The sequence below is a fragment of the Euphorbia lathyris genome, chromosome 1, assembly GCF_963576675.1.
Source record: "Euphorbia lathyris chromosome 1, ddEupLath1.1, whole genome shotgun sequence".
Classification (NCBI taxonomy): Eukaryota; Viridiplantae; Streptophyta; class Magnoliopsida; order Malpighiales; family Euphorbiaceae; genus Euphorbia; species Euphorbia lathyris.
Genome location: NC_088910.1, coordinates 67,872,554 through 67,896,705, shown reverse-complemented (window position 1 = coordinate 67,896,705; position 24,152 = coordinate 67,872,554).

The following is a 24,152-nucleotide window of genomic DNA, read 5'->3' as shown; positions in this document are numbered from 1 at the left end:
CAGATTGAGGATTACCTGTACGGTAAAGATCTGTACCAGCCCCTAGGTGAGCAGCCGGAGGATATGTATGATGAAGAGTGGAAGCTATTGGACAGAAAAGCGATGAGCGTGATTCGCCTGTCGCTGTCCAGAAACGTGGCGCATCACACGGTGAAGGCAAAGACCACGAAGGAGATGTTGGAGATCTTGAGTTCGTTGTACGAGAAGCCTTCCGCGGCAAACAAAGTTCATCTGATGCGGCGACTGTTTAATCTGCAGATGACGGAGAATATAGCAGTGGCGACGCACCTGAATGATTTTAATATGACAATCACTCAATTAAGTTCTGTAGATATTGATTTTGACGAAGAGGTATTAGCCCTAATTCTGTTATCTTCTTTACCAGAGAGTTGGAGCGGCACGGTTACTGCCCTAAGTGCTTCAGCAGGGAAAGAAAAACTTAGGTTTGATGATGTCAGAGACTTGATTATAAGCGAGGAGATTCGCAGGAAAGAGTCAGGTTCCACATCTGGATCAGCCTTGAATGCAGAGAATCGGGGCAGGTCAGATCGTAGGTCAAAGCAGAATCGTGGCAGGTCTAAGTCCAAAGGGAGAGGGAAACCTGTGAAGGACAAGAGCCACATCAAATGCTGGAATTGTAATGAGAATGGTCATTACAAGAGTGAATGTAAGGCACCGCAGAAGGAGAAGTCAGTGAATTCAACCAGCGAGGATTTTGGTGATGCGTTGATTCTGAGTAATTCAACTGCAGAAACAGCAGCAGAAGCCCTGGTATTGAGTGTAAGAAGTCCTCTGGAGTCTTGGGTATTAGACTCATGAGCTTCGTTTCATTCATGTAGTAGTGCAGATTTGATGGAAAACTATACCCTTGGGAAATTCGGAAAGGTTTATCTTGCTGATGATGAGCCTTTGGAGATTGTAGGGAAGGGAGATGTTTCGATCAAATCTCCGAATGGATCTGTGATAAAGCTGTCTGGAGTAAAGCATGTTCCTGGCCTAAAGAGAAATCTGTTGTCAATTGGGCAAATGGATGATGAAGGTTATTGTGTAATCTTTGCAGGTGGTGCTTGGAAAATGACCAAAGGAGCTATGGTGGTTGCCCGTGGTGAGAAGATTGGATCGTTGTACTTAACAGACAACGTTTTCAATAGCATTGGTGTCGTGAGGGAGAATGTCAATGCAGATTTGTGGCACTGTCGTCTTGGTCACATGAGTGAAAAGGGGATGAAAGTGCTGTGTTCAAAGGGTCTGTTGCCGGGTCTAAAATCTGCTGATCTTGGGCTGTGTGAGGATTGCATCTTTGGGAAGCAGAAAAGAGTCAGTTTCTCTAAGGGTGGCAGAACTTTGAAGAAAGAGAAGTTGGAGTTAGTTCACAGCGATCTATGGGGTACTGCACCTGTAAAATCTCTTGGTGGAGCTTTGTATTACATGACCCTCATTGACGACTCCACTAGGAAAGTGTGGATCTATTTTCTGAGAAAGAAATCTGATGCTTTTGATTCCTTTCGAAAATGGAAGGCCCTGGTTGAGAATGAGACAGGTTTGAAGGTAAAGTGCTTGAGGTCTGACAATGGTGGAGAGTATGAGCTTAGGGAATTCAAGGAATTCTGTGCTGAGAATGGAATTCGCATGGAGAAGACTCTGAAAGGAACTCCCCAGGAGAACGGAGTTGCAGAACGAATGAACAGAACTCTGTGTGAGCGTGCTAGAAACATGAGGCTGAAGTGCGGACTTCCGAAGACGTTCTGGGCAGAAGCAGTTAACACTGCAGCATTCTTGATCAACAGAGGGCCATCGAGTCCCTTGGAGAGTGGCATTCCTGAAGAGGCTTGGAGTGGCAAACAGGTAAATCTATCCTTTCTACGAGTATTTGGATGTGATTCATATGTTCATATTGCTCCCCTTGAAAGAAGTAAGTTAGATGCGAAGTCTATTAAGTGCACGTTTATTGGATACGGTGGTGATGATTTCGGATATCGGTTCTGGGACAGTCATAACAGGAAGATTATTCGCAGTCGGGATGTTGTTTTCAACGAGCAGATAATGTACAAGGATAGTCTGGGCGCATCTGATACTGGTGATGCAGGACCAGAGGTCGTGGACCTAGACATCACGAATTCTGGTGGGAGCAAGGAGGTAGTTGTGGAGGAGACAGTTGTGGAGGAGGCAGTGGTGGAGGAGGCAGAAGAACCCCAAACTCCACCGGTTACACTGCGCAGATCCACTAGAGAGCGTAGAGCACCTGACAGGTACACGCCTACAAGCAACTACATGCTGTTGACAGATAGTGGTGAACCAGAAAGCTACTTGGAAGCATCTCGTGGAGAGGATGCGAGCAAGTGGAGGCTTGCAATAGATGATGAGATGGATTCCTTGATGACCAATGGCACCTGGGAACTTGTTGAGCTTCCAAAGGGTAAGAAAGCTCTACAAAACAGGTGGATTTTCAGAATCAAAGAAGAGGCTGATGGTAGCAAACGCTACAAGGCAAGGCTGGTCGTGAAAGGCTTTCAGCAGAGGTACGTCATAGATTATACTGACGTTTTTACTCCAGTGGTGAAGCTGACTACTATTCGTTTAGTGTTGAGTATGGTAGCTGCAGAAGATTTGGAGCTGCAGCAAATGGATGTAAAAACGGTATTTCTTCATGGGGACTTAGATGAAGACATCTATATGAAGCAACCTCAGGGCTATGAGTCTGATAACACTGAGCTTGTGTGCAAGTTGAACAAGAGCTTGTATGGTCTGAAACAAGCTCTAAGACAGTGGTACAAGAAATTTGACGGTTTCATGCACGAAATTGAGTTCGTGAGGAGTGAAGCTGATCATTGTTGTTACTTCAGGAAATTGAATGAAGGCTACATAATTTTATTGTTATATGTTGATGATATGCTGATTGCAGGGTCGAGTGCTCGAGAAGTGAGAAAACTGAAGAAGCAGTTATCTGAGCGGTTTGCTATGAAAGATCTCGGAGAAGCTAAGCAGATTCTGGGCATGAGGATTGAAAGAGATAGGAAGGCTGGAAAGTTGTATCTCTCACAAGCTGAGTATATCAAGAAGGTCTTGATTAGATTCGGCATGCAAGATGCCAAGCCAGCTACGGTTCCTTTGGGTAGCCATTTCAAGCTATCTAAACATGACTCACCCAAGAGCAGAGAAGAGCGAGTCCAGATGGAGAGAACTCCATATGCCTCAGCAATTGGCAGCTTGATGTATGCAATGGTGTGCACAAGGCCGGATATTGCACATGCTGTGGGAGTTGTTAGTCGTTTCATGGGAGACCCTGGTAAGAAGCATTGGGAAGCAGTAAAGTGGATTTTGAGATACCTGAAGGGAACCACTGAACAGGCCCTATGTTTTGAGGGCAAGAAAGTTATGTTGACAGGATATGTGGATGCAGATTTGGCATCTAGTGACCTTGACAAGAGAAGAAATACAACTGGATATGTCTTCACATTGGGTGGTACTGCTGTCTCTTGGGCTTCAAAGCTGCAGAAGGTGGTGGCTTTGTCTACTGCAGAAGCTGAGTACGTTGCAGTGACTGAGGCTAGTAAGGAGATGGTATGGTTGCAGAATTTCTTGCGTGAGTTGGGAAAGGAGCAGAAGGATCTTATTCTGTACAGCGACAGTCAGAGTGTCATTCATTTGGCAAAGAATCCTGCCTTTCACTCAAGAACAAAGCACATAGAGTTGAAGTATCACTACATACGGCATCTCTTGTACAGGAAGATATTGCAGTTGATGAAGATTCCAGGCACAGAGAATCCTGCAGACATGTTGACTAAGGTTGTAACCTTAGAGAAGCTGAAGCTATGTATGGCTTTAGCTGGCCTTGGTAATTAAGTTAAAGGCATGGCACTACCATCAGATGAAGGATTTAGTCTCCAGGTGGGAGATTGTTGGGCTTATGGAGACTAATATATATAGGCCCAACTGAAGCGATGGGCACAACTGCAGCGATCCAACTCGCTGCTGAGTTAGGGTTTCAGACGGTTAGGGTTTCAGGAGTATATATGTAACCTCTTTCTCTGTAATCCGCACCTCATTCATTATAGTGAAATATCCTGGCTTGGTAGTGCCCCCAGACGTAGTCATTCTAATCGAGTGGCGAACTGGCTTAACAATTCTTGTGTGTTTGCTTATTTTTCGTTTATCGTAATTTCAATTATTCCTAACACAGCTGCGAGAGCAACCAGATGCAAGGCTGCTTGATCTTCTTTACATGTCCTGCAAAAACAAATATTGGCTGGATATCAGCGAGGAATACTCCGACGCTCAAGTTATTTCTGGTCTGAAGGAAAATGAAGAGAGAAAGCAACAAGTAAAGCAATAAGGAAATGACTTCAAAAAGATCGATTTCTTATCAAGTGTCTCTAACTATCTGCACTAAAATGGTTGCTATAAGATAGAATGTGATTCTTGGATATGATGGGGAGGAAGAATCAAGAAGCACATATGGTACATTTGTGGATTCGACATAGTCTAGGGTCGTAACTCCAAATATTCACATTTATTAGAAGTCTTTCTTAAGCCGAATCTAGCTTTTTTCTGAAGTTAGAGAATACGTTTGTGAAAGCTCTTCCTTGAGGAGGACACATGCTCCATGGACATTCGGGAAGGCTAAACGTTGCCCTGATCTCTTTATAAGGACAAACGAGGTAAGTGTAATCCCACCTCTACCATTTCACCTCCAACCTTTGAATTTCTGCAATACCTCTCCTCCTTTCTATTCTTCTTCTTTAAGATAAAAATGGCCTCATTTTCTGAAGTAAAAAACATGACCCTTAGATTGATGTTATGGCTTCAACGCTAACTCAAGACAAATTGGATGAATTGAATGGAAAACATCCATGGCTGAATGAATGCGAATGCATCATTCCAGTGGCTAGGAATAGTGTTCACCTGCCATCGATGGCCTATTTTGCTATTTTCGTGTAGGACTAAGGATCCATTGAGTGGCCGACTATTTAGTAACTCCATTCAGTTTCACACATCATACCATTTCACCTTTTATAAGAGGGAGAGCTTGCAGTTCTTTCTAACCGAGTCTCGTTGATGGAACATTGGATGGGTGAGTTCTTCCTTGTGAACGCCAAGGAGGTCATGACTTTCCGGAAAGGCCTAATTGATTGACGATGAGAAAGGATATTTGGTAAATTATGAAGGCATACATATCCTTCCCAGACAATACTTCTTTGTTGGGACGAGGGTTAGGAGCGGTACAAAATGTTCTCGAGCTCAGTCAACCATTATATCTCTTTTTCAACCCTTTTCATCTTTTTGCTTATATTCAGCTTATTGTGGTGCATGTAACGAACCATGGAAGGCCAATTCTCTGGGATATTGAAGAATGTTCGAATTTTAGATGTTGAAGAGGACGATTGTCTAAAATTCTAATCGTCCATATAAATTATAATATAACAAATTTTAGGGTTTTGCTAAATACCGCCCATAAATTACTTATACCGCCCTCTTTTGGACATTTCCGTCCTTTTCATTTTACTATCCAAAAACGTAAAATCCTCTCTCTCTCCCGAGCAAGAAATTGGAATTCTAAAAGAATGGATCCGAGCATTCCGAAAGTGGACGAATTCGAATACGAGGTAATGTTTCGATTGTATAACTAACTAAATTCATGGAATCAGTCGTTTTTTTTATGGATTTTGCCAGAACGGGTGGCTCACACTGCCCGACCCAATAGACGAACGGATGAACTTTCCGTTTGTCCATAGGGTGGAACGCGTGCGCCACGCGTTTCACCCGTGGGACAGGCAGAGTGCGCCACCCGTTCAGACCCAGTGCAAAACGTGGTATCGCATCCGTTTGACAGGGACAAGTTGAGGAAGGATGGGTTCGAAGGTAGAGACCTTGCCATGTTGCTGTCGAGAACATGTACGTTAACTGGACCCTTGCTGATCCTGAGTCTGGTGTGATAACGCATGTGTTTATGGCACATCCAGACTCATTAGATTTATTCAAGACCTACTACTGGTATATCGGCATTGATTCAACGTACAAAACTAATAAGTACAAAATGTCATTTGTTGAAATCGTTGGGATAACTCCATACAACAACAACTTTAAGATAGCGAATGCGATAATTAAAGATGAGACTGAACGGAGCTATCGTTGGGTCGTGGAGAGGCTGAGGATTTTGATAGGGTTTGATCTTAACCCGACTGTTATTGTGAGTGATAGGGAGTTGGGATTGTTGAAACCGATCGATGAGGTTTTTCCACTTTCAGCACACTTGCTATGCACCTGACATATAAATAAGGATGTAGAAGATAAAGTCTACAGACTAATGGGTAATGATAAGATACATGTCGGTAAATTCAAGAATGGAAGATGGAGAACGATAATACAATCCCCAACCATTGCTGAATATGAGATAAATCTGAGCAATATGAGGGATGCGATGTGTAGGTACCAAAATGTTATCTCTTACGTTGAGGAGACGTGGTTGGTGCATAAGGAGAAGTTCGTTGTTGCCTGGACGAAGAATTTCCTACATTTTGGCAACACAACTTCTTGTAGAGTGGAGAGCGAACATGCGAGTTTAAAGCAATGGCTAAATACCGCCACTTGCTTTCTCGATACGGTATGGCAGAAGGTTCACAAGCAAATGGAATCTCAAGCAACTAATATCAGGTATTAGCATTTGCAATTTGTTCTATTGTAGTTAATTAATTTGTATTTATGACTATATTTTTTAACTGATAGTATGTTTTTCTTCTTATCAGGTACATGCTTGAGCAGTCAAGGCTTCGTAAAGGAGTCATGTACTCTGGATTTCCATTGAACCACCTGGTCTATAATGTGTCCCACCACTGTATGCAGTTGCTCAGTGATGAGTTAGAGTGCATGAGGGGTTTGAGTAATGAAGTGAATGTGCGTTGCAGTTGTATATTGAGAACCTCTCATTAGATCCCATATGCATGTGAGCTCAGAAAAGCTTATGATCTTAAATATCCGATCAGTATTGAGAGTGTCCATGTCTTTTAGAAGACACTAATCATTGGTTCTGGTAACACTGATGACTGTCAGCTATTAATATGAAGTGGACCTTTAACTATCAGCTCGAGCTTTTGGTTCAAACGGTTCCATGACATGGTATGAGAGCGAGTGTGACCAAGTGGTCCTGGGTTCGATTCCCGGCAGCCCCGTTTGTTGAGTTATTTGCAGGACATGGTAATATGGGCCTGTGTTGTCACGCTTCAAGCCCAAGTGTGCTTTCGCGTGTGGGGGTGTGTCAGTTATTAATATGAAGTGGACCCTTAACTATCAGCTCGAGCTTTTGATTCAAACGGAGGATCAGAGATACTTTCACTCTCTAGTTGATCAGATCGCTAAAGGCGACCCATCCTTTATGAGTGCCTAGGAGTACAATGACACCCGTCGTGGACGTGCCCGTTCTTCTAGTTCGTCTCGGAGTCGCGGAAGTCGTGGGAGTCATGGTAGACAAAGCTCCTCATCATCCGTCCATAATGTTGCCTCAAGTGGTAATGTTTATTTGATTAACCCAATTTTATTTTCTAATTGTTTTGCAATATTTAGTTCATTAACAAAAATAAGTTCTGCGAGTTTTACAATATCTTATTTCAACACTACAGATGGAAATACAGTTGACATCTGTGATTTTTTACATTTTGATAAAAAAAAAATAGTCGAATAATTAAGCCTTATGTACAAGGGATAGCTTTGGCAACATGACTCATCATCTTCTTTTCATCCCAATACGGCAAATAATGTTGTCGTGATCCTAAAATTCAATGTTGTTATGTTAATATATTTATGTAGCATCCACTATCTAATGTAGTCTACCAACATTGTGATAGGTAAACATCTTCCTACCACCATAACCGTGTTCCATGATTCTGCAATGTTTGTGGTCATTATGTTATAGTGATAGGTATGAAAGTATGCACGTGACCATTTTTCGATATCAGCTTGCTCTAGATATTCTGTTGTAGGGCTATATAGTTGCTGAAGTCGAGAAAATGCCTCGTTAAAATCAGAAACTCTATAAGCTTTAGTAGTTCGCCAATACACCTTATCTATCTTTCTAATTTTCCAGAATTTAGCTTTCACATTCATTCTCAGATGTTGACAACAACATCCATGTATCACATTTGGAAACACTAAATTCACGGCATAATCAATTCGCTTGTGCCTATCCGAGATTATGGCAAAATTCTCTACATCCCAATACATTCCTTAAGCTTGGTCATAAACTAAGTCCATACCTCATTGCTCTCGTTTGGTCCAGCCCCAAAAGCAATAGGATAAATCTGGTTATTACCATCTTTGCCAACTGCAATGTACAATTGGCCGAGATATTTACCTTTTAAGAATGCTCCATCAACACAAAGATCATGGCAAATGTGTTCTTTAAATGCTCTAAGTGAAGGACCAAATGCTAGAAAAAAGTACTTGAAGTTATCATTATCGTCAGTTTGAATATGTGTCACCGTACCTGGATTGCATTTTTTCAGGGTCTCGCAGTAGTCCGGTAACAACATAAATGACTCTTCTAGTGAACCCATCGCATCTTCTTACGCCCAACATCTTTCTCTCCAAGCTTGCATGTAAGACAAGTTGATTTCATACACTTTCTTAAAATCTCTCACAATGTCCTTTGGTCTATACACTCTATCCTCGAGATCAAACTTATCCGCAAGTAGTATGTCGACAACTCGTTTCCTCGCTTACCTATGATGTGGTAACATTTGATCTCCGGAACATGTGTGTTTCTTCATTTCATCCATTCTTCGGAGCCTAAACATATCGGATTTGGGTATCACAATACCTCTAGCACGTCATTTGCATGTCTCATCATGCTTACATCAACTTCAAACATGGACTTATTAGACTTGTACACTCTCCATTCGAACTTGTTCTTAACTACGTATTTTCATAGTGCATCTTGAAATGCTCTTTTGTTTGAGAATATATCATGCACCTTTAAACCGGCAACCCCTTTTGATGCACTAGCTTCAATAGGAATCACATATGCATCATGGACCTTTGAGAGCCATCGAAATGGATTGATCCTCTTTCTTATTCTTTCTACATCATATGCCTCATATATACTTGCTAATACATTGCTTTGGGGAATAGCTTCGCGATGAGATTGTTTCCAAGGGATATGTTGTTCATCATTTACCGTTTCTTTTGAGTCAACATGACCCCAAATGTCTTCTTTGTACATTATTTCTTCCGAAAAGAAAACCGGATTCAAGCTAATATCATCTAAACCAAGGTTGGATGCAAGGTTGAAATTAGTGATCTTTTCTTTTCTTGACCAATGAGTTCGGACTTTTATGGTTGTATCTACTTCAGCGGCTGTGTCCATTTCAACGGTGGCATCACAACTTGATTGAATAACATTCTCTCTTTTCATAGCTCGTGGTTGGATTGTTCGTGATTCAAAATTAACATATAGTGGGATAACATCACGTGGATTCATCCGACAATACTCTATGAAGCACTCAACATCACTTGAATCAAGAATCAGAACTACTATCCCATGAACTTTGTTTGGACCGTATGTAGTTTGCATAGTCATACATACGTCAAATGAGGTCGAATCAACACGTGCAGAAGTGTATACTCTCTCTTGAAGCATTTCAAAGTTGATTTCCATTGACAGTTGAAGCAACTTCTATTCACCCCCCTTGTATATAATGGTTTTCCATTGGCCATTCTGTTGGTGTGCCCTAGTTCATAGGCATTGGTCATGTTATATGTATTAGACATTTGTATATTGTTGAATACATTGTATATGTGTTTTATGAATAAAGGCAATAATTCATGATGTTTATATCTTGTGCAACGAAACATGTATGAAGTATACATTGATTGATAATCATAAAACGTCTGAGGCATGTTCTATTCGTGGGAACGAATATAACTAAAAGTCTATGCATCAAGTATATGTGTAGTTGGGTAAGAAGCACCGCTCTAACACTTGTACGATCAAATATGGATACAGGTACACATTGATGTAGCTCAATGTGGGACTGGACCGATCCGCTCTAGAAAGATTCATGGTGGACGTGTCATTGATCTTTCTAAGTGTATAACTCTATTATCTCTAGACCTATTTCATTATAGTAAATGACGTGGGATTCCATTCACTTTGATATACGTCTAACAGGTCCATAACAGGATGCAAAATATGGGTATGTTGGGTGGATCGTTGAACACGTTGTTGCGGATAGATGAAATGAAGGAATTACTACTCACCTAACGGTGAGCCGATATCACTAGGCCACTTGATAAGTGGAATTGAAGAAGTGTATGACCATACTCTGATAAGTAGTTTACTTATCTCATTCATCAGTTCACTTGAGATCAAGAAATATAATAAACCGCACAGAGAATGACAGATATCATGTCTCTGGTTTATAATCTGGATATGCAAATGGTAAGAGATACTAAGAGATAATCTACTGGGTTTCATGTGTCTTCTTTGGACGGCTGAAATAATTCGTATCAGCCAGGGGCATTAATGGTTTGTTAAAACCCACTTATAGTCATTGGGCTTTAGGCCACTGTCTGGTTGCGGACGGACCCTTAAGATCGTACACACACAACTCGTGGAATTGAATAAATGTATAATCTTAAATACATGTTATGTATTTAATCATAATAGAATATGTTAATTAATTCTCAATTAATTAGCAAATGGATAAATTGATTATTTGTTAAAAAAAATTAATCAATTTAATAATTAATTTTGGTTATGGTTAATTAATTAAATTTCCAAATGTAATTGATTAATTGGATTACATAGGATAAATTAATCAATTGGTTAATTGGATTACATTGGATAAATTATTAAGTAAACTATAATGCAATTTAATTCTATAGGACATTAGTTATATATGTGGGGTAATTTAATTAGGTCTATTTGATCCTAATTGAATTAAATATAATCTGTAGGGTTATATTTATGATTAGAGATCAATGAAAGACTGATTAGATATTAACCACTTAAAGTGGGGTAATTGAATTAGACCTATTTGATCCTAATTGAATTAAATATAATCTGTAGGGTTATATTTATGATTAGGGATCAATGAGGGACTAATTAGATATTAACCACTTAATCTAAACCTAATTGGTGCAGGTATATATTTATTAGGTTAAAGTAGTTAATTAGCCTAGCCTCCCTAACACTGAATTTCGGGCCCCTCTATCCATGCACCATAGTTCTTCGCATTCTTGGTGTTCTTAATATTTTGTTTTGATTATGACTAGCACCGGTTCAATTCCTATACGATTGGTGCATGTGATTTTGGAGATTCACTCGACTTATGGATTTCTGTAGCTGTCTCTAGAAGAGACATCACCCATGAGTTCTTAATCTTTGTCTTTTAATTTTGTTTTGCAGTTCATCCCGTGGCAGTTTGACACGATTTAACTGGATTATAGAAAATTAAAACGGTATCATTTCGCTGCGCTTCATTGATTTTTGATGATTAATCCCCAACACATTCCACATGATCACACATAATAAATGGTCGGTTGACATATTGCTACCAAAGATAAACAACAAAAAAATCAAAAGATAGTGTCAAACAATGTACTAAAGCAAACAAAGTAAATAAATTACATATACTTTGTAGTCTTCGTATATCATCAAACTAGGAATTCGCAGTGTTCGCAGAATCTGCGAATGTATTTATGTGTTCCGAATGTAAAGCAGTCTTCGCAGTTTGCGATTCCGCGAAGAAAAATCACAATTTGCGAAGCTATCAGGCTACCCAAAACTAACTTCAAATATAGATTTTTCAAATTTCTAACTTCAAACACACAAAACTAACAAGTTCAAAGAGATTTATATATGTGAAATTAACATAATACTTACATGAAAAGCTTGAGCTTGGATTGATGTATTAAAATGAAGGACTCCAATCTAACTTCAAGAAAGAAAGAGATATAGAGAAGATATATATATATATATATATAGAGAAGGGCTCTTGTGAGAACCCTTTCTTAGGTGAGGACATTTCTTAGGTGAGAACCAATTAAAACTACGTAGTTTTGGGGTATTTTTTTGACAAAAACGGTGAGTTTCATTTGAGAAGTCGCGCGTTTTTGAAGTTGAAAAGATCTGTCTCTTCGTTCTTCGACTTGTTCCTCGACTCCTTCGTTGTTTCCATCTTCTCTCATTTCTACAGTCGATCAACTTTGGTTTTGATAGAAGATTTGCTTTCTGCATTTCATCAATTATACCGTGTATTTCTTCCTCTGAACTTTGGTTAGTTGTTTATCGTGTTCGTTTTTTCTGTTCATTGTTTTTGTTTGCATTTTTTCGCTTTTTCGTTTTTTTCCATGAATTTGTTCGTCTGAACGAGGTTTGTTTCTTAATGTTCTTCGTTTATTTTGTTGTTTTATGTTTTTCGTTGATTTTGATAGCGATTTTATGTAGTTTTTTTATTTTCTAGGGTTTCGTTTGTTTGAACTTTATGAAGAAGTTTCTGTATGTGTTTTCTATGTTTTTTGTATTCAAATGTATTTAGTTTGAGAATGTTTTTATGTTGTTTTATTATTGTTTTATATTTTGTGTTTGTTGTTCTAAAATGATGAACGTATGTTCTGTTAATGGTATATTGTTTTGTTTTATGTTTGTTCTCTATTTTTTAGTTTTGATACCTTTTTTTTTTTTTGCTTTTTGATTTGTAGGTTTTTCATTTGTTTGAAATCTGTAAGTTTGTTGTGGTTTGATTTTGAAATTTAGTAAGTTTCAAAATGATTTTATTTTTTTTCAAAGTTTGTTCTATATTTGCATGTGTTTGTTCTAAAATTTTGAACAATTGTTCTGTTAATGAGATATTGGTTTTGTTTGGGGGTTTTGCTTGTTTGAACTTTCAAAGTTTGTTGTGGTATTATTTTGTATGGTTTTTGTTCTAAAATATTGAACATATGTTCTGTTGATGAGTTATTGCTTTGTTAAATTAGTTTATGTTTTGTTGATGAGTTATTGCATTTGTTTTATGTTTTGTTCTATATTTGCATTTGTTTGTTCTAAAATGTTGATTATATGTTCTGTTTTTTTGTAGAAAATGGGCGGAAATGGAGAAGATAGTTTCCCAAGTAATGTGATTGATAAGAATTTGCTGGATATTATTGAACAATATTGTTCTGATGAAGATATGAAAAATAAGAAGAAAGGTAAGAGTGATGTTCCTGTTGAAGCTATAAGTGGAAAAAGACAGACATCTAGAAGATTTAAGAGGACTTCTAAAAGACCTTCCATTTCTAAAAGACCTTCAATGTCAGCCATTCCTGCTGACAATGATTTGCTCTCTAGTTATGTTGTTCCGTCTAATAATTTGTTGAGGCGGGAAACAATGAGTCAATCTATCAAAGGTGCGTTGAAGCAGGAAACAAGTAGTCAATCTAGTAAAGGTATGTTTAGACGACAAACAAGGAGTCTATGTAGCAAAGGTTTTGATTCTTCTCAAGTTTCTGAACCTTCTGTTGATGGTTTAAAGGAAGACGTTGATGCTAGGAAGCTAAAGAAAGTTAAGTTTGCAAGAAACATAAATATTGCTTCTAGGTTTTTAAAGAAGCGGAAGAAGGTTGTTAGTGCAGGTGATGATGAAAATATTTCTAAAAGGAATAAGACTGCTCTTGGTCAAAGAATACCTCCTAAACAGTTTATTGGTATTCTTAATGATATTCCAGAGACTCATAAGAATGCAATTAGACGGATTGGATTTGGTGGTTTTTTGGATTTAAGTTTAGATGTTCATAATGCTTCTTTTTGTGAAAGACTTGTCAATAGTTTTAATGTAGATAGGTGTAGCCTTATGTTGGGTAATAGTGAAGAGTTGAAGTTTGTTAAGGAAGATTTTCAAGCTGTTTATGGCTTGCCTTGTGGAGGTGTAGAGATTGAGGAGCCCCAAGATGTTGGGGAAGATGATTGTTCAGATTTTTTTGCTGAATGGAGGTCTTATTTTGGGCTTGTGAGTGGAAGTCCAATTAATAGTACTGTGATTGCTAAGCTGAATGATCTGAAGACGAAACCATTGTGTGATGAGTTTTTGTTGCATTTCGTATTCTGTGCGGTGAATTGTTGTATTCGTTCAACCAAGAACCAGGCTATGAACTATAAATTTCTTTATAGTTGTAGGAATGTTAATGAGATTGTAAATTTGGATTGGTGTTCTTTTGCATATAAGCATTTGTTGGATTCTGTCAGTGATTGGAAGAGGAGTCCTACTTTTTTCACAGGTCCCCTTCCTTTCTTGTTGGTAAGTATATTTTTTTTTATTATGTGTTTGACAATATTTGTTGGTTGTTTATTTTTTAATTTGTGTTTAACTTGTTCATTTTTGTTATTTTTTTGTAGATAAGTTATTTTGATAGGCTTCCACGAGCTAATGTTGTTAATCCAATAGATTATCCATTGATATCTGTTTGGAATAAAGAACGAATTCAAAAGAGGATGACTTTGGAGAAATTGAGGGGATTTGGAAGTGGGATTGTGTTAAATAGAATATTGGTAGGAGAAAACTTGGTAAGAGAAGGTATGTATGGGGATGAAGGAAATTTGGAAAGAGAAGCAGTAAATAGGAATGAAGATAAATAAGATGCTGAAGCTGGCAATAAGAAGGAATGTGGAGAAGCTTCTTCTAGTGGACCAGCAGAAATTTTTGTACGTTATTATAGCTTTCCCTTTGTTTTTAAATTTTAGAACATTCCTATTAAATTTTAGAACATGCTTACTATTATTTATAACTTGCCCTGTTTTTTAATTATGGTTTTGTATATACAGGAATTTCTTTCTAAGTTCCAATCATTAGCTAAAGAACTGGGTTCTAAAGTTAATGAAATGTATGTTATGTTGAAAGAAGCTAATGTTGTTTTTGGTGAAGATGGGTAATGTGATAAAGAGTTTATGGAGTAAATATACTCGAGGCAATGAAGATCCAGTTAGTCAAAGTGAAGGAGGGAAAGAAGAAGTTGTTAATGAGAACAAAGCTGAAAGTAAAAAAGATACAGGAATGACTGGAGATTTTGAATGTGAGTTGTCTAGTCAAGATAGTCATCCTTATCTTAATTCTGAATTTTTTGATGAGATAGATGCTTTAGTTGAAAGAATAAAAAGAGAGAAGAAAGATCAGAGAGAAAGTGAAACTCCAATGAAGAAATCCGAAGAAAAATATTCTTGTCCAAATTTTAATTTGTTGAGTCAAGAGTTGCATGATTTTGTTGGAGCTGAAGGTGGATCTACACAAACAAAAAAATTTGTTGAGAAAGTGGATGTTGCAGATGTGAAGAATAATTCTGATCCTGAAGTAATGTATGTGATAAGAATTATTTTATATTTTGTTTATTTTTTTTAATGTTTGTTATATTTTAGAACATATGCCTTATTGTTTAGTACATAGGTTTTATGTTTCTGATTATCTTATTGCTTTTTTATGTTTTAAGGTGGTTTGTTTTGTCAACAGGTTTGTTGTTGATCATGAAGTTGATAACGTGATGATAGAAGATGTTGTGGATGTAGATTTACAAGCTTTGCCTAGAAATATTCCAGATAAGTTACAGAGTCTGTGCAAATGGGCTAATTCCGAGTTGGTGAAAGGCAATTTTGTTAGCTATATTGTTGGTGAAGAATTGTTTGGACATGCTGCTAAAGCATTATTGTTGAGGCAGGATATATATTTTTTGGTTCATATGGGAGAGATAACTTGCAACGTTATAATTTTCTATATGAGGTATTTTGTTTTTGAAATATTATAGTTTTATTTATATTAGTTGTAGTTGATTCTTACTATGTACTTTTGTGTTTTTATGTAGCTACTTGTTTAATTTGTTGAAGAAAAGAGGAATGGACAAATTGTTTTATTTTGTCGATCCTTATTACACTTATTCAATTGGAAGTACTAAAACAGTAAGCCAGCGCTCATATGAGTTGATGAATCGATTGAAGATGTCCACGATGGATAAGTCTATCTTTTTGTGTCCATATAATACAGGGTATGAAATTTTAGTTATTTTATTTAATATTTTTGTAAGTAATTTTCTTTATTTTGAAATAATAATAGTATTATTTTCAGTGGACACTGGACGTTGTCAGTTATCGATTTGACTAATTTTAGAGCTTATTGGTTGGATCCGTTGAGAAGGCGTTTGCCAAGGGCAGATATATGGGTGGATGTTGTGAATGAGTATGTTTTTTGTTTATATTTTGTTTTATAGTTTATTTGATATATAATTATGTTTTAAGATTAAGATTATGTACCTGATTTTAATGAATTTCATTTTAACAGCGCTATTCTATTATACTCTGGGAATGATCAAATTAAAGTCAAATGGACTGCACTTTTGGTAACTCTTAATTTGTATATTGGTTTTGTACATGTGTGAAATTGTTTAGAACGTAAAGGTTAGATTGATGTACATGATTTTAATGTTGTGCTTGTTGTGTTGTAGGGTGTGCCAGAGCAGAAAGATCATAAAACATGTGGGTTTTTTGTAATGCGGTACATGAGAGATATTGTGATGGACCATGATTTGAAGTTTGCTGAAAAGGTATAGTCCACTTATAATAAATGTTTTGTTGCATTATTTTGAAATTATAGTTTGTTTTATGGTATTAATTTTTTTATATTTTGTAGTGGAAAAGTAGGTGTGGTATGAAATATAGTCAAATTGATTTGGATGAAGTTCGGAAAGAGTTTGTGGAAGAAGTGGTAAGAGTAGGAGTTACTGGACTTGATGACTGTTTTACTGATGATGTTTCTAATAGTAATGCAATGTAAGTGATATTTAAGAATTTTTGTAATTTAGAATATCTGTATGTGTTTTTTGAACATATGGTTTATATTTTAGAACATGAGAATAGAATTTAAGAGTATGTGTTTTCTGTTTTAGAACATGGTTAATTTTTTTTCCTTTTTGTTATTTTTTTATGTTGTTAATAGGAGAGTAGAGAAAGATGTAGGTGAGAAAGTGGAAGAAGGTGGTGTTGGAAATCGTGCAAAAAGGATTTCAAAGTTGCCTGTGTATCTACAGTCTCCATTTTTGGTTGAGTCTGAGCATTTACTAAATAATATGCTTGGTTCGAGGAGAATGTTGGTGGAATATGCTTTCTGTAATGGAGACCCACAGTAAGATCTTAATTGAATGTTGTTTGTGTTAATTTGAATTTTCTTTAAGATATACTTATTGTTTTTATTTTATTCTGTTTGCTTTTTTTGAAGTGAGTTGTTGTATAGTGATTCTTTGTCCACAATCAATAGAGAGGAGATTATGACCTTGTTAGGAAAGAATCATTTGGTTTGTAATGTTGTTGATGCGTGGTCTCGAATATTGAATGGTGAAAGGAAGAGCAGGGGTCAAATTGTTGCGAACAGATTCTTCTTCTCTACTGTACCATTTGTATGTGTTTTTACTTTTTGATATTTTTTTTTTGTTAAAAAGAAATTGGATTATATTAATATGAATGATGTATTTTTGTATAGTTGTTACTATGTACAAATAAGGGAGTTCCTGGATCTACTAAGTACAGCGATAGACACGATGCTTTTTTTGAGAGGATTAGTTATGAACTTCGTGAGGCTAAAGTAGATAGTTTACAAAATTATCAGTTGGTAATTATATTAAAAGTAAATTGTGTTTTACTGTAATTTTTGTTTGAAATTATTATGATTGCTAATGGTTTATCTTTTTAGGTGTTCTTTCCGGTTGTTCATGCTGCACATTTCTATCTTTTTGTTATCAACCATTTTACTGGAAAAATAGATGTTATTGATAACAAGGCTCTTGAGAAAGGTGTTCAACCTTCTAGTAAATATAAGGGTTTTGCAAAGGCTTTGGTAATATTACTCAACTGTTTTTTAGTTTTGCTATTGTGTTCTATATATTTATTATCATGTTCTGAAAAACTAACTGTATATTCTGAATAGTTTATGATATGTTTTAATATTCATAAGATGTTGTTTTATGTTTTCCAGGTGAAAGCATATTCACTTTATATTAAAAGAGAAAGCCCTGAATGTTTGAATGATATCAGTACTTATAGTGCAAGACATTTGAAGTTGAAGTGGAAAGACACAACCAACAATGATGATTGTGGTGTTTTCCTTATGAAGCATATGGAATTATATTTTGGACAAGATGTTGATAAATGGGATATTGGAGTTGGAGATAACAATGAGAGTTTTTTTTAATCTTTTTTATGATAGGTTGATGTTATTATTTTGAGAATATTAGTAATATTGATTTTGTAATATTGCAGGTTGATCCGTTGAAGAATTTTAGAGTTGAGTTCTGTTGGAGGATTTTGTCAGATCCTGGAAACAAAGAAGTTGCTGCTGTTAATGGGAATGCATTAAAATGGAAGAATGAACACTAGTATTATTAGTTTAGTTAGTTATAATTTGTAATATATATGGGATAGTTATTGTAATTTTTGTAAAATATATTGTAGAAGTTTCTGTTGGCAAAGTTTGTGTTTTATTTTTTAACATGTTATATATGTTAGAACATAAGACATATTTGTTGGAACATAAAACATATTTTTTGGAACATACACGATTTTGATAACAGCAATGAAGTGTAGATTGGATATATTTGTTTAGAGTGGAAAGGTGTGCAGCTTAGAGGCTTGTTTAACAAAATTGTAATCATATGGAAATTCATTAGAATAGAATGAGAAGCTTGAAGTTAATTTTTACTGTTATACATGTTTATATCCACTATAAACATGTTAGATTCATTTTGATACATGTCATAATGATCATATTTGTAATACTTAAAATATGATAATTATGGCACACGTCATAAATTGGATGGAATATAGATAAAAAGATAGAGGAACATGAAATAATTATTATACTTATAATACTTTGAAATATGTTAATTATGTCATTGAATGAAATATGGGTAAAAAGATAGAGAAATAAAAATAACAAATTTTAGAGAAATAAAAATAAGAAATTTTCAGCTTCTTACATAGAAAAAAAATAATTCTGTGACAATAAATTGTATATTGGAAATATTAAATCGTTGTTCTAATACATGTATCATATGTTCTAAAAATTTTATCATATGTTCTAAACAATATAAGAGATTAGTTGTTCTATTTTTCTGGACAGTTTCTGCTATCATGGTTAGCAAGCTGATTACAGACTCTGCATAACCTCTTTTTTTTCTGGTTTTCCTCAACAACTTTCTCTCTTTCACTCTTCAATCTTTTATCACCGTTTCCTTTTGGAATATGTACACCTGTACCTTTGTTCTTTGATATTTTTGGTGCTTTGACATTAATTTCAGTTGGTACACTAGTTCCAATCAACATTTCAATGTCTTGATTTTTTGTAAGAGTTCTGTTTTTCTCAGTGTCTTTTTGAGTGATGTTAGCTTCTAAATCCATTCTGATTCCTTGAAACTTCTTCACAAGATCCTTTATATTTTCCTCATTACCTTGAGCTAAATAGACACAAACATTAATCTCTGACCATAGTTGATTCAGCAATGTTTTCTTATCAATTGTAGCAGCACATTCTTCCATAAGATTTCTGTGCAGATTAATGTTTTTTTGACTTGTTGCTAATGTAGTCCATCTGTTAAGAACATACCTGTTAGGAATTGATTCAAGCATTTTTGCCTTCCAAACCCACACCATGTGTCTACATGGTAAGCCTTGTCTTTCAAACTTCTTGCACGAACATTTTGTTTCGTCTTCAATGTTGCTGTACATAACCTGAAAGTTTTTTGATGTCCTTTGCTCTTTGATAGTGTAAATTTCGAAAGGAGGTTGTTTATAGAAACCGTCTATTCCACAAAAGAAATAACCATTATAAACCTCTTCCTGAAACTCATAAAAGACAGTAGTTGTATAAACATCAACTCCATGTCTTTCAATACCCATTGGTGTTTTGCATACAGGTCTTTTATGTTTGGCATCATTGTCATTGTGAGCTTGGTTATGCCTTTGTGCATCCATTGCACTATCAAATCTCAAATAAAATTCTACAAGACTTAAATGAGAATTTGTAAAAGCAGTGAAAAAGTTGTTCTCGCTCTCTGACCTTGATGTAGTTCTCATAATTCCTCCTAGGAATAAGTCCCTGAAGTACGCTGGAATCCACATTTTTCTGATTTCAAATATTTGACCTAGTCATTCATGTTTTTCCAAATTAAACTCTGAAATGACTGCTTTCCATTTTTCATCAAATTCTTCAGGTTCAATCTCAACACTCCAGACAATTGGTTGAATCTTTTTTAAGAAATTGATTTCTTGCATAATTGCACGACCTATTAAAAAAACCAGTAAGTATCTTCATTATATATAAAAAAATTTAACATGCCAATAATATATTGGAACATACAATTTAATACGTGATCAAAACATATAGTAGAACAATCAAGTATTAAAATTTTTAATTGTAAACAATGCTTTGGAAGGCTTACCTATTTTATCATTCATCTTTTTCATAATGTGCCACATGCAGAATCTATGTTCTGTTTTTTGGAAAACATTTTTTATTGCAATCTTCATTGCTGGATCTTGATCTGTTATTAAGCATGTAGGTTCATTGCTTCCCATTGCGTTAAGAAACGTTTTGAAAACCCACTCAAATGATGCAATATCTTCTTTAGCAATGAAACAAGCAGCGAATGTAACACATTTTTTGTGGTGGTCTACTCCAGTAAAGGGGCCAAAGATCATGTTATATCTGTGGAAATAATATACAAATATTTGTAAATAAGAAAACTTTTTAAGAATATAAGAATAAGATTTTAGAACATGTCAATAAGATTTTAGAACATGCCAATTAATATTTAGAACATTGGAATAAGAAATTGGTACATGTAATATTATACCTGTTTGTTTGGTATGTTGTGTCAAAAGATACCATATCACCAAATAGAGCATAATTCTTTCTACAAATGGGGTCTGCCCATAAAGCTCTGCAGAGATGATCGTCTTCATCCATATCAAAGTCGGAAAAAAAGCAGACCATAGAAGTTTTTTCTTGCTGAAAATGTCAATAAACATTTGGGCATCTGACTCATAAATGTAAACCTTTAAATCTATGTGGAAGTTTTTGAAATCTTGCTTAGATGCTCCTACATTGTTGTATCCTCCTACATTTTCTTTTATTTGCCTGTATGTTCTTACGGGTCCGACATTCATCTACACAAAACACATGAACAGATTTTATAAAGAAAGTAAATACAATTTGAAAACATTGTAGATGTTGTTAGGAAAGTAAATTTAGAATATGACTCACCTTAGAATTATCAACAATCAACTTCTTGTGTAGTATTGTCAGTTTTCTTCCCTGTTTTTGAAATTTCATACAGCGTGGACTGTAAAGTGGGTGTGTATGTTCATCTTTTAAACGAAAGACAATATATTTTCCATCATTGCAGTACTTTAAAACAATTTGTGCTTGGCATCCAACACGTGTGATTAATCTTCTTCTCGGTTTATGTCCTTCAGTATCTTCAACATTTTTTTTCTGCTTATGGCCTGCTTTATTGCACAAACAGTATTGAAAAATCACAACATTTGTGTTCTTTCTTTTTTTTCACTGTAGATTTTCTAATATTAAATCCTGCTTCAGTGGCATATGCTTTGTAAAATTCAATACTCTCATCAATAGTATTAAATTTTGTTCCTACAATAGGTATTTTTTCCGGAGAGCAACATGGCTTCCATTCTTTTGTTCCTCCAGGAGTCAGGACAATTTCTACTTGTGGAGTGTAGGATATAATTGTAGTGGAAGAATGATTTGGCTGCTCTTCATGTGACACTGCATTTAAGTGCAATTTTGGAACATATGTGATAATATATAGGACATATGAACAATTGTTTAGAACATGAGGTACAATTTGAAGAACGTAGTGAACTCTATATTTCAATATACTCAATTTTATTTTTTCAACAATTTTTACAACTAATTATAAATAAAAAACGAATAATATGTACTAATATCTATAGAACACATGAACAATTATTTAGAACAAGATTTTTTAGATTATGAAGAACAGAGAAATTATGAAGAACACATGTACCTCTTTCAATAGTTGAAGACAGAGAAATTTCATGGTTATCATCATTCTCATGTAGATCATTGTCTATTTTTCATGCAATTCCATTGTTTCGGAATAGAATCTGAATGATTTCCAATCTGTTTCAGATTTAAGCAATATCTGAATAATTATAAACATAAAAAACAGAACACAATTTAATATTCATTTATAGTTGTTGGAGATAAAATTACCTGATTGATGCTATTTCTTTGACTGTAGATCGTTTTTTCTTAATCTGATTTGCGATTTCAGATTATTTTTGGAGTGTTTAATGATGGAACGATGATGAAGGAGGTCGATCTAATTGACGATGATGAAGAACGATGATGGAGAAGATGACGGAGAACGATGATGAAGAAGATGCTTGAGATCGCTGATGAAGAACGATGATGAAGAACGGTGATGGAGAAGATGTGAGAGATTTGAGCGTTTTTTGATCGTGATTTTGGTGTGAGTGATTGCGCGATTTGTTGATTGGAATAGCAGGTGGTTATAGTATTGAGTTAAACGGTGTAGTTTTAGGTGGTTCTCACCTATCAAAGTGTCCTCATCTAAGGGAGGGTTCTCACTTGATCCCTCCCCTATATATATATATATATATATATATATATATATATATATATATATATATATATATATATATATATGTAAACGAATTTCCAATTTGACCCAATTTGTGATTTTTCCTAAATTTAATGCAAATCAACCATTTCATTAATATGTGTGATTTGGTCAAATGTGACAATTATTTTGAATGGAATGAGTATTATTTTAGAGAGTCAAATAACTAATTAGTGTTGGAAATGCTCTAAAAAGAGAAATAAATTTAATGTAAATTATATAAATTAGGGCTATTTACATGAAAATCATATAATTATAAAATTATACTTAAATCCTTATTACAAAACTTAATTCTCAATATGTCATTATTTTCTATATATATCACAAATAAAATATGATTTTAGGTCCTAATTTATTAATTTTAAACCTCAATTCATAAATTCTAAACCCTAAAAAATATTTTTTAGAACCCTAATTTATAAAATATAATTCTTAAAATATATGGAAAGCAATGATTTTCTTAGTTTGACATTAGTTAAATTAGTAATTTGACATAGTGGTAAATAATTTTTCAAATCCGAATTTCTGTGTAAATTTCTCTATAAATTATGCGGACATGAAATTACTTAAGGCTTTGATTGGATGAGAGGTTTTGAAGGGTAATTAAAGGGAGGGTAGGGAAAGGTAGGGAAGGGGAAGGGGGGGAGAAAGGGTATTACCCTACCCTTATTTGGGAGAAAGAGGGTTGAAAATATATTAAAAACTTATTGATTTTGAACCCTTTAAAACCCTTCAAAACCCTTACCCTCATATTTTTTAATCTGTTTTCAGCATACATCGTAGTAGTATATTGACCTTTGGAAATCTTTTCCGGGAGATTAGGGCTGTCCGTTTGCATATTTCTATGAGAAAATGGTGGAATTTGGCTGCTATAACTGCTGTTTGGTACATTTGGTACATCAGGAATTTGGCTATTTTTAAAAATGATCTCCCTTCAATCCAATTCCTTCAGAATCGACTTCACTTTTTCATTCAGGAACCAAAATGGATTGTCAATTTACCGAGCCGTGCTAGGCCTCCGTCGGACCCTATCATTGTTCGCTGGTGTCCGCCGTCGACGGGATGGGTAAAAGTTAATACCGATGGTGCGGCGGACGGTGCGCCTGGTATCGCCGGAGCTGGTGGGATTTTCAGAAATGCCCGAGGTTTTGTTATTGGTTGCTATGCTATTAACCTCTCTAGTTCCTATGCGTACGTTGTCGAGCTGACTGCCATTATTTTCGCAGTAGAATCTGCCTGGGAACGAGGGTGGCACAATCTTTGGATTGAATCGGATTCTGCTTATGCGGTTGATTTGCTAAACAGAAAGTCTACCATGGCTCCCTGGAAAATTAGACAAGACTAGCTTTAGTGTTTGGCTAGATTCACGAATATGAATTGCAGAATCACTCATATCTATCGGGAGGGCAATCAGGCGGCGGATCAACTTGCTCGCTTTGGCAAAATAGCTTCTGCTCTTACTT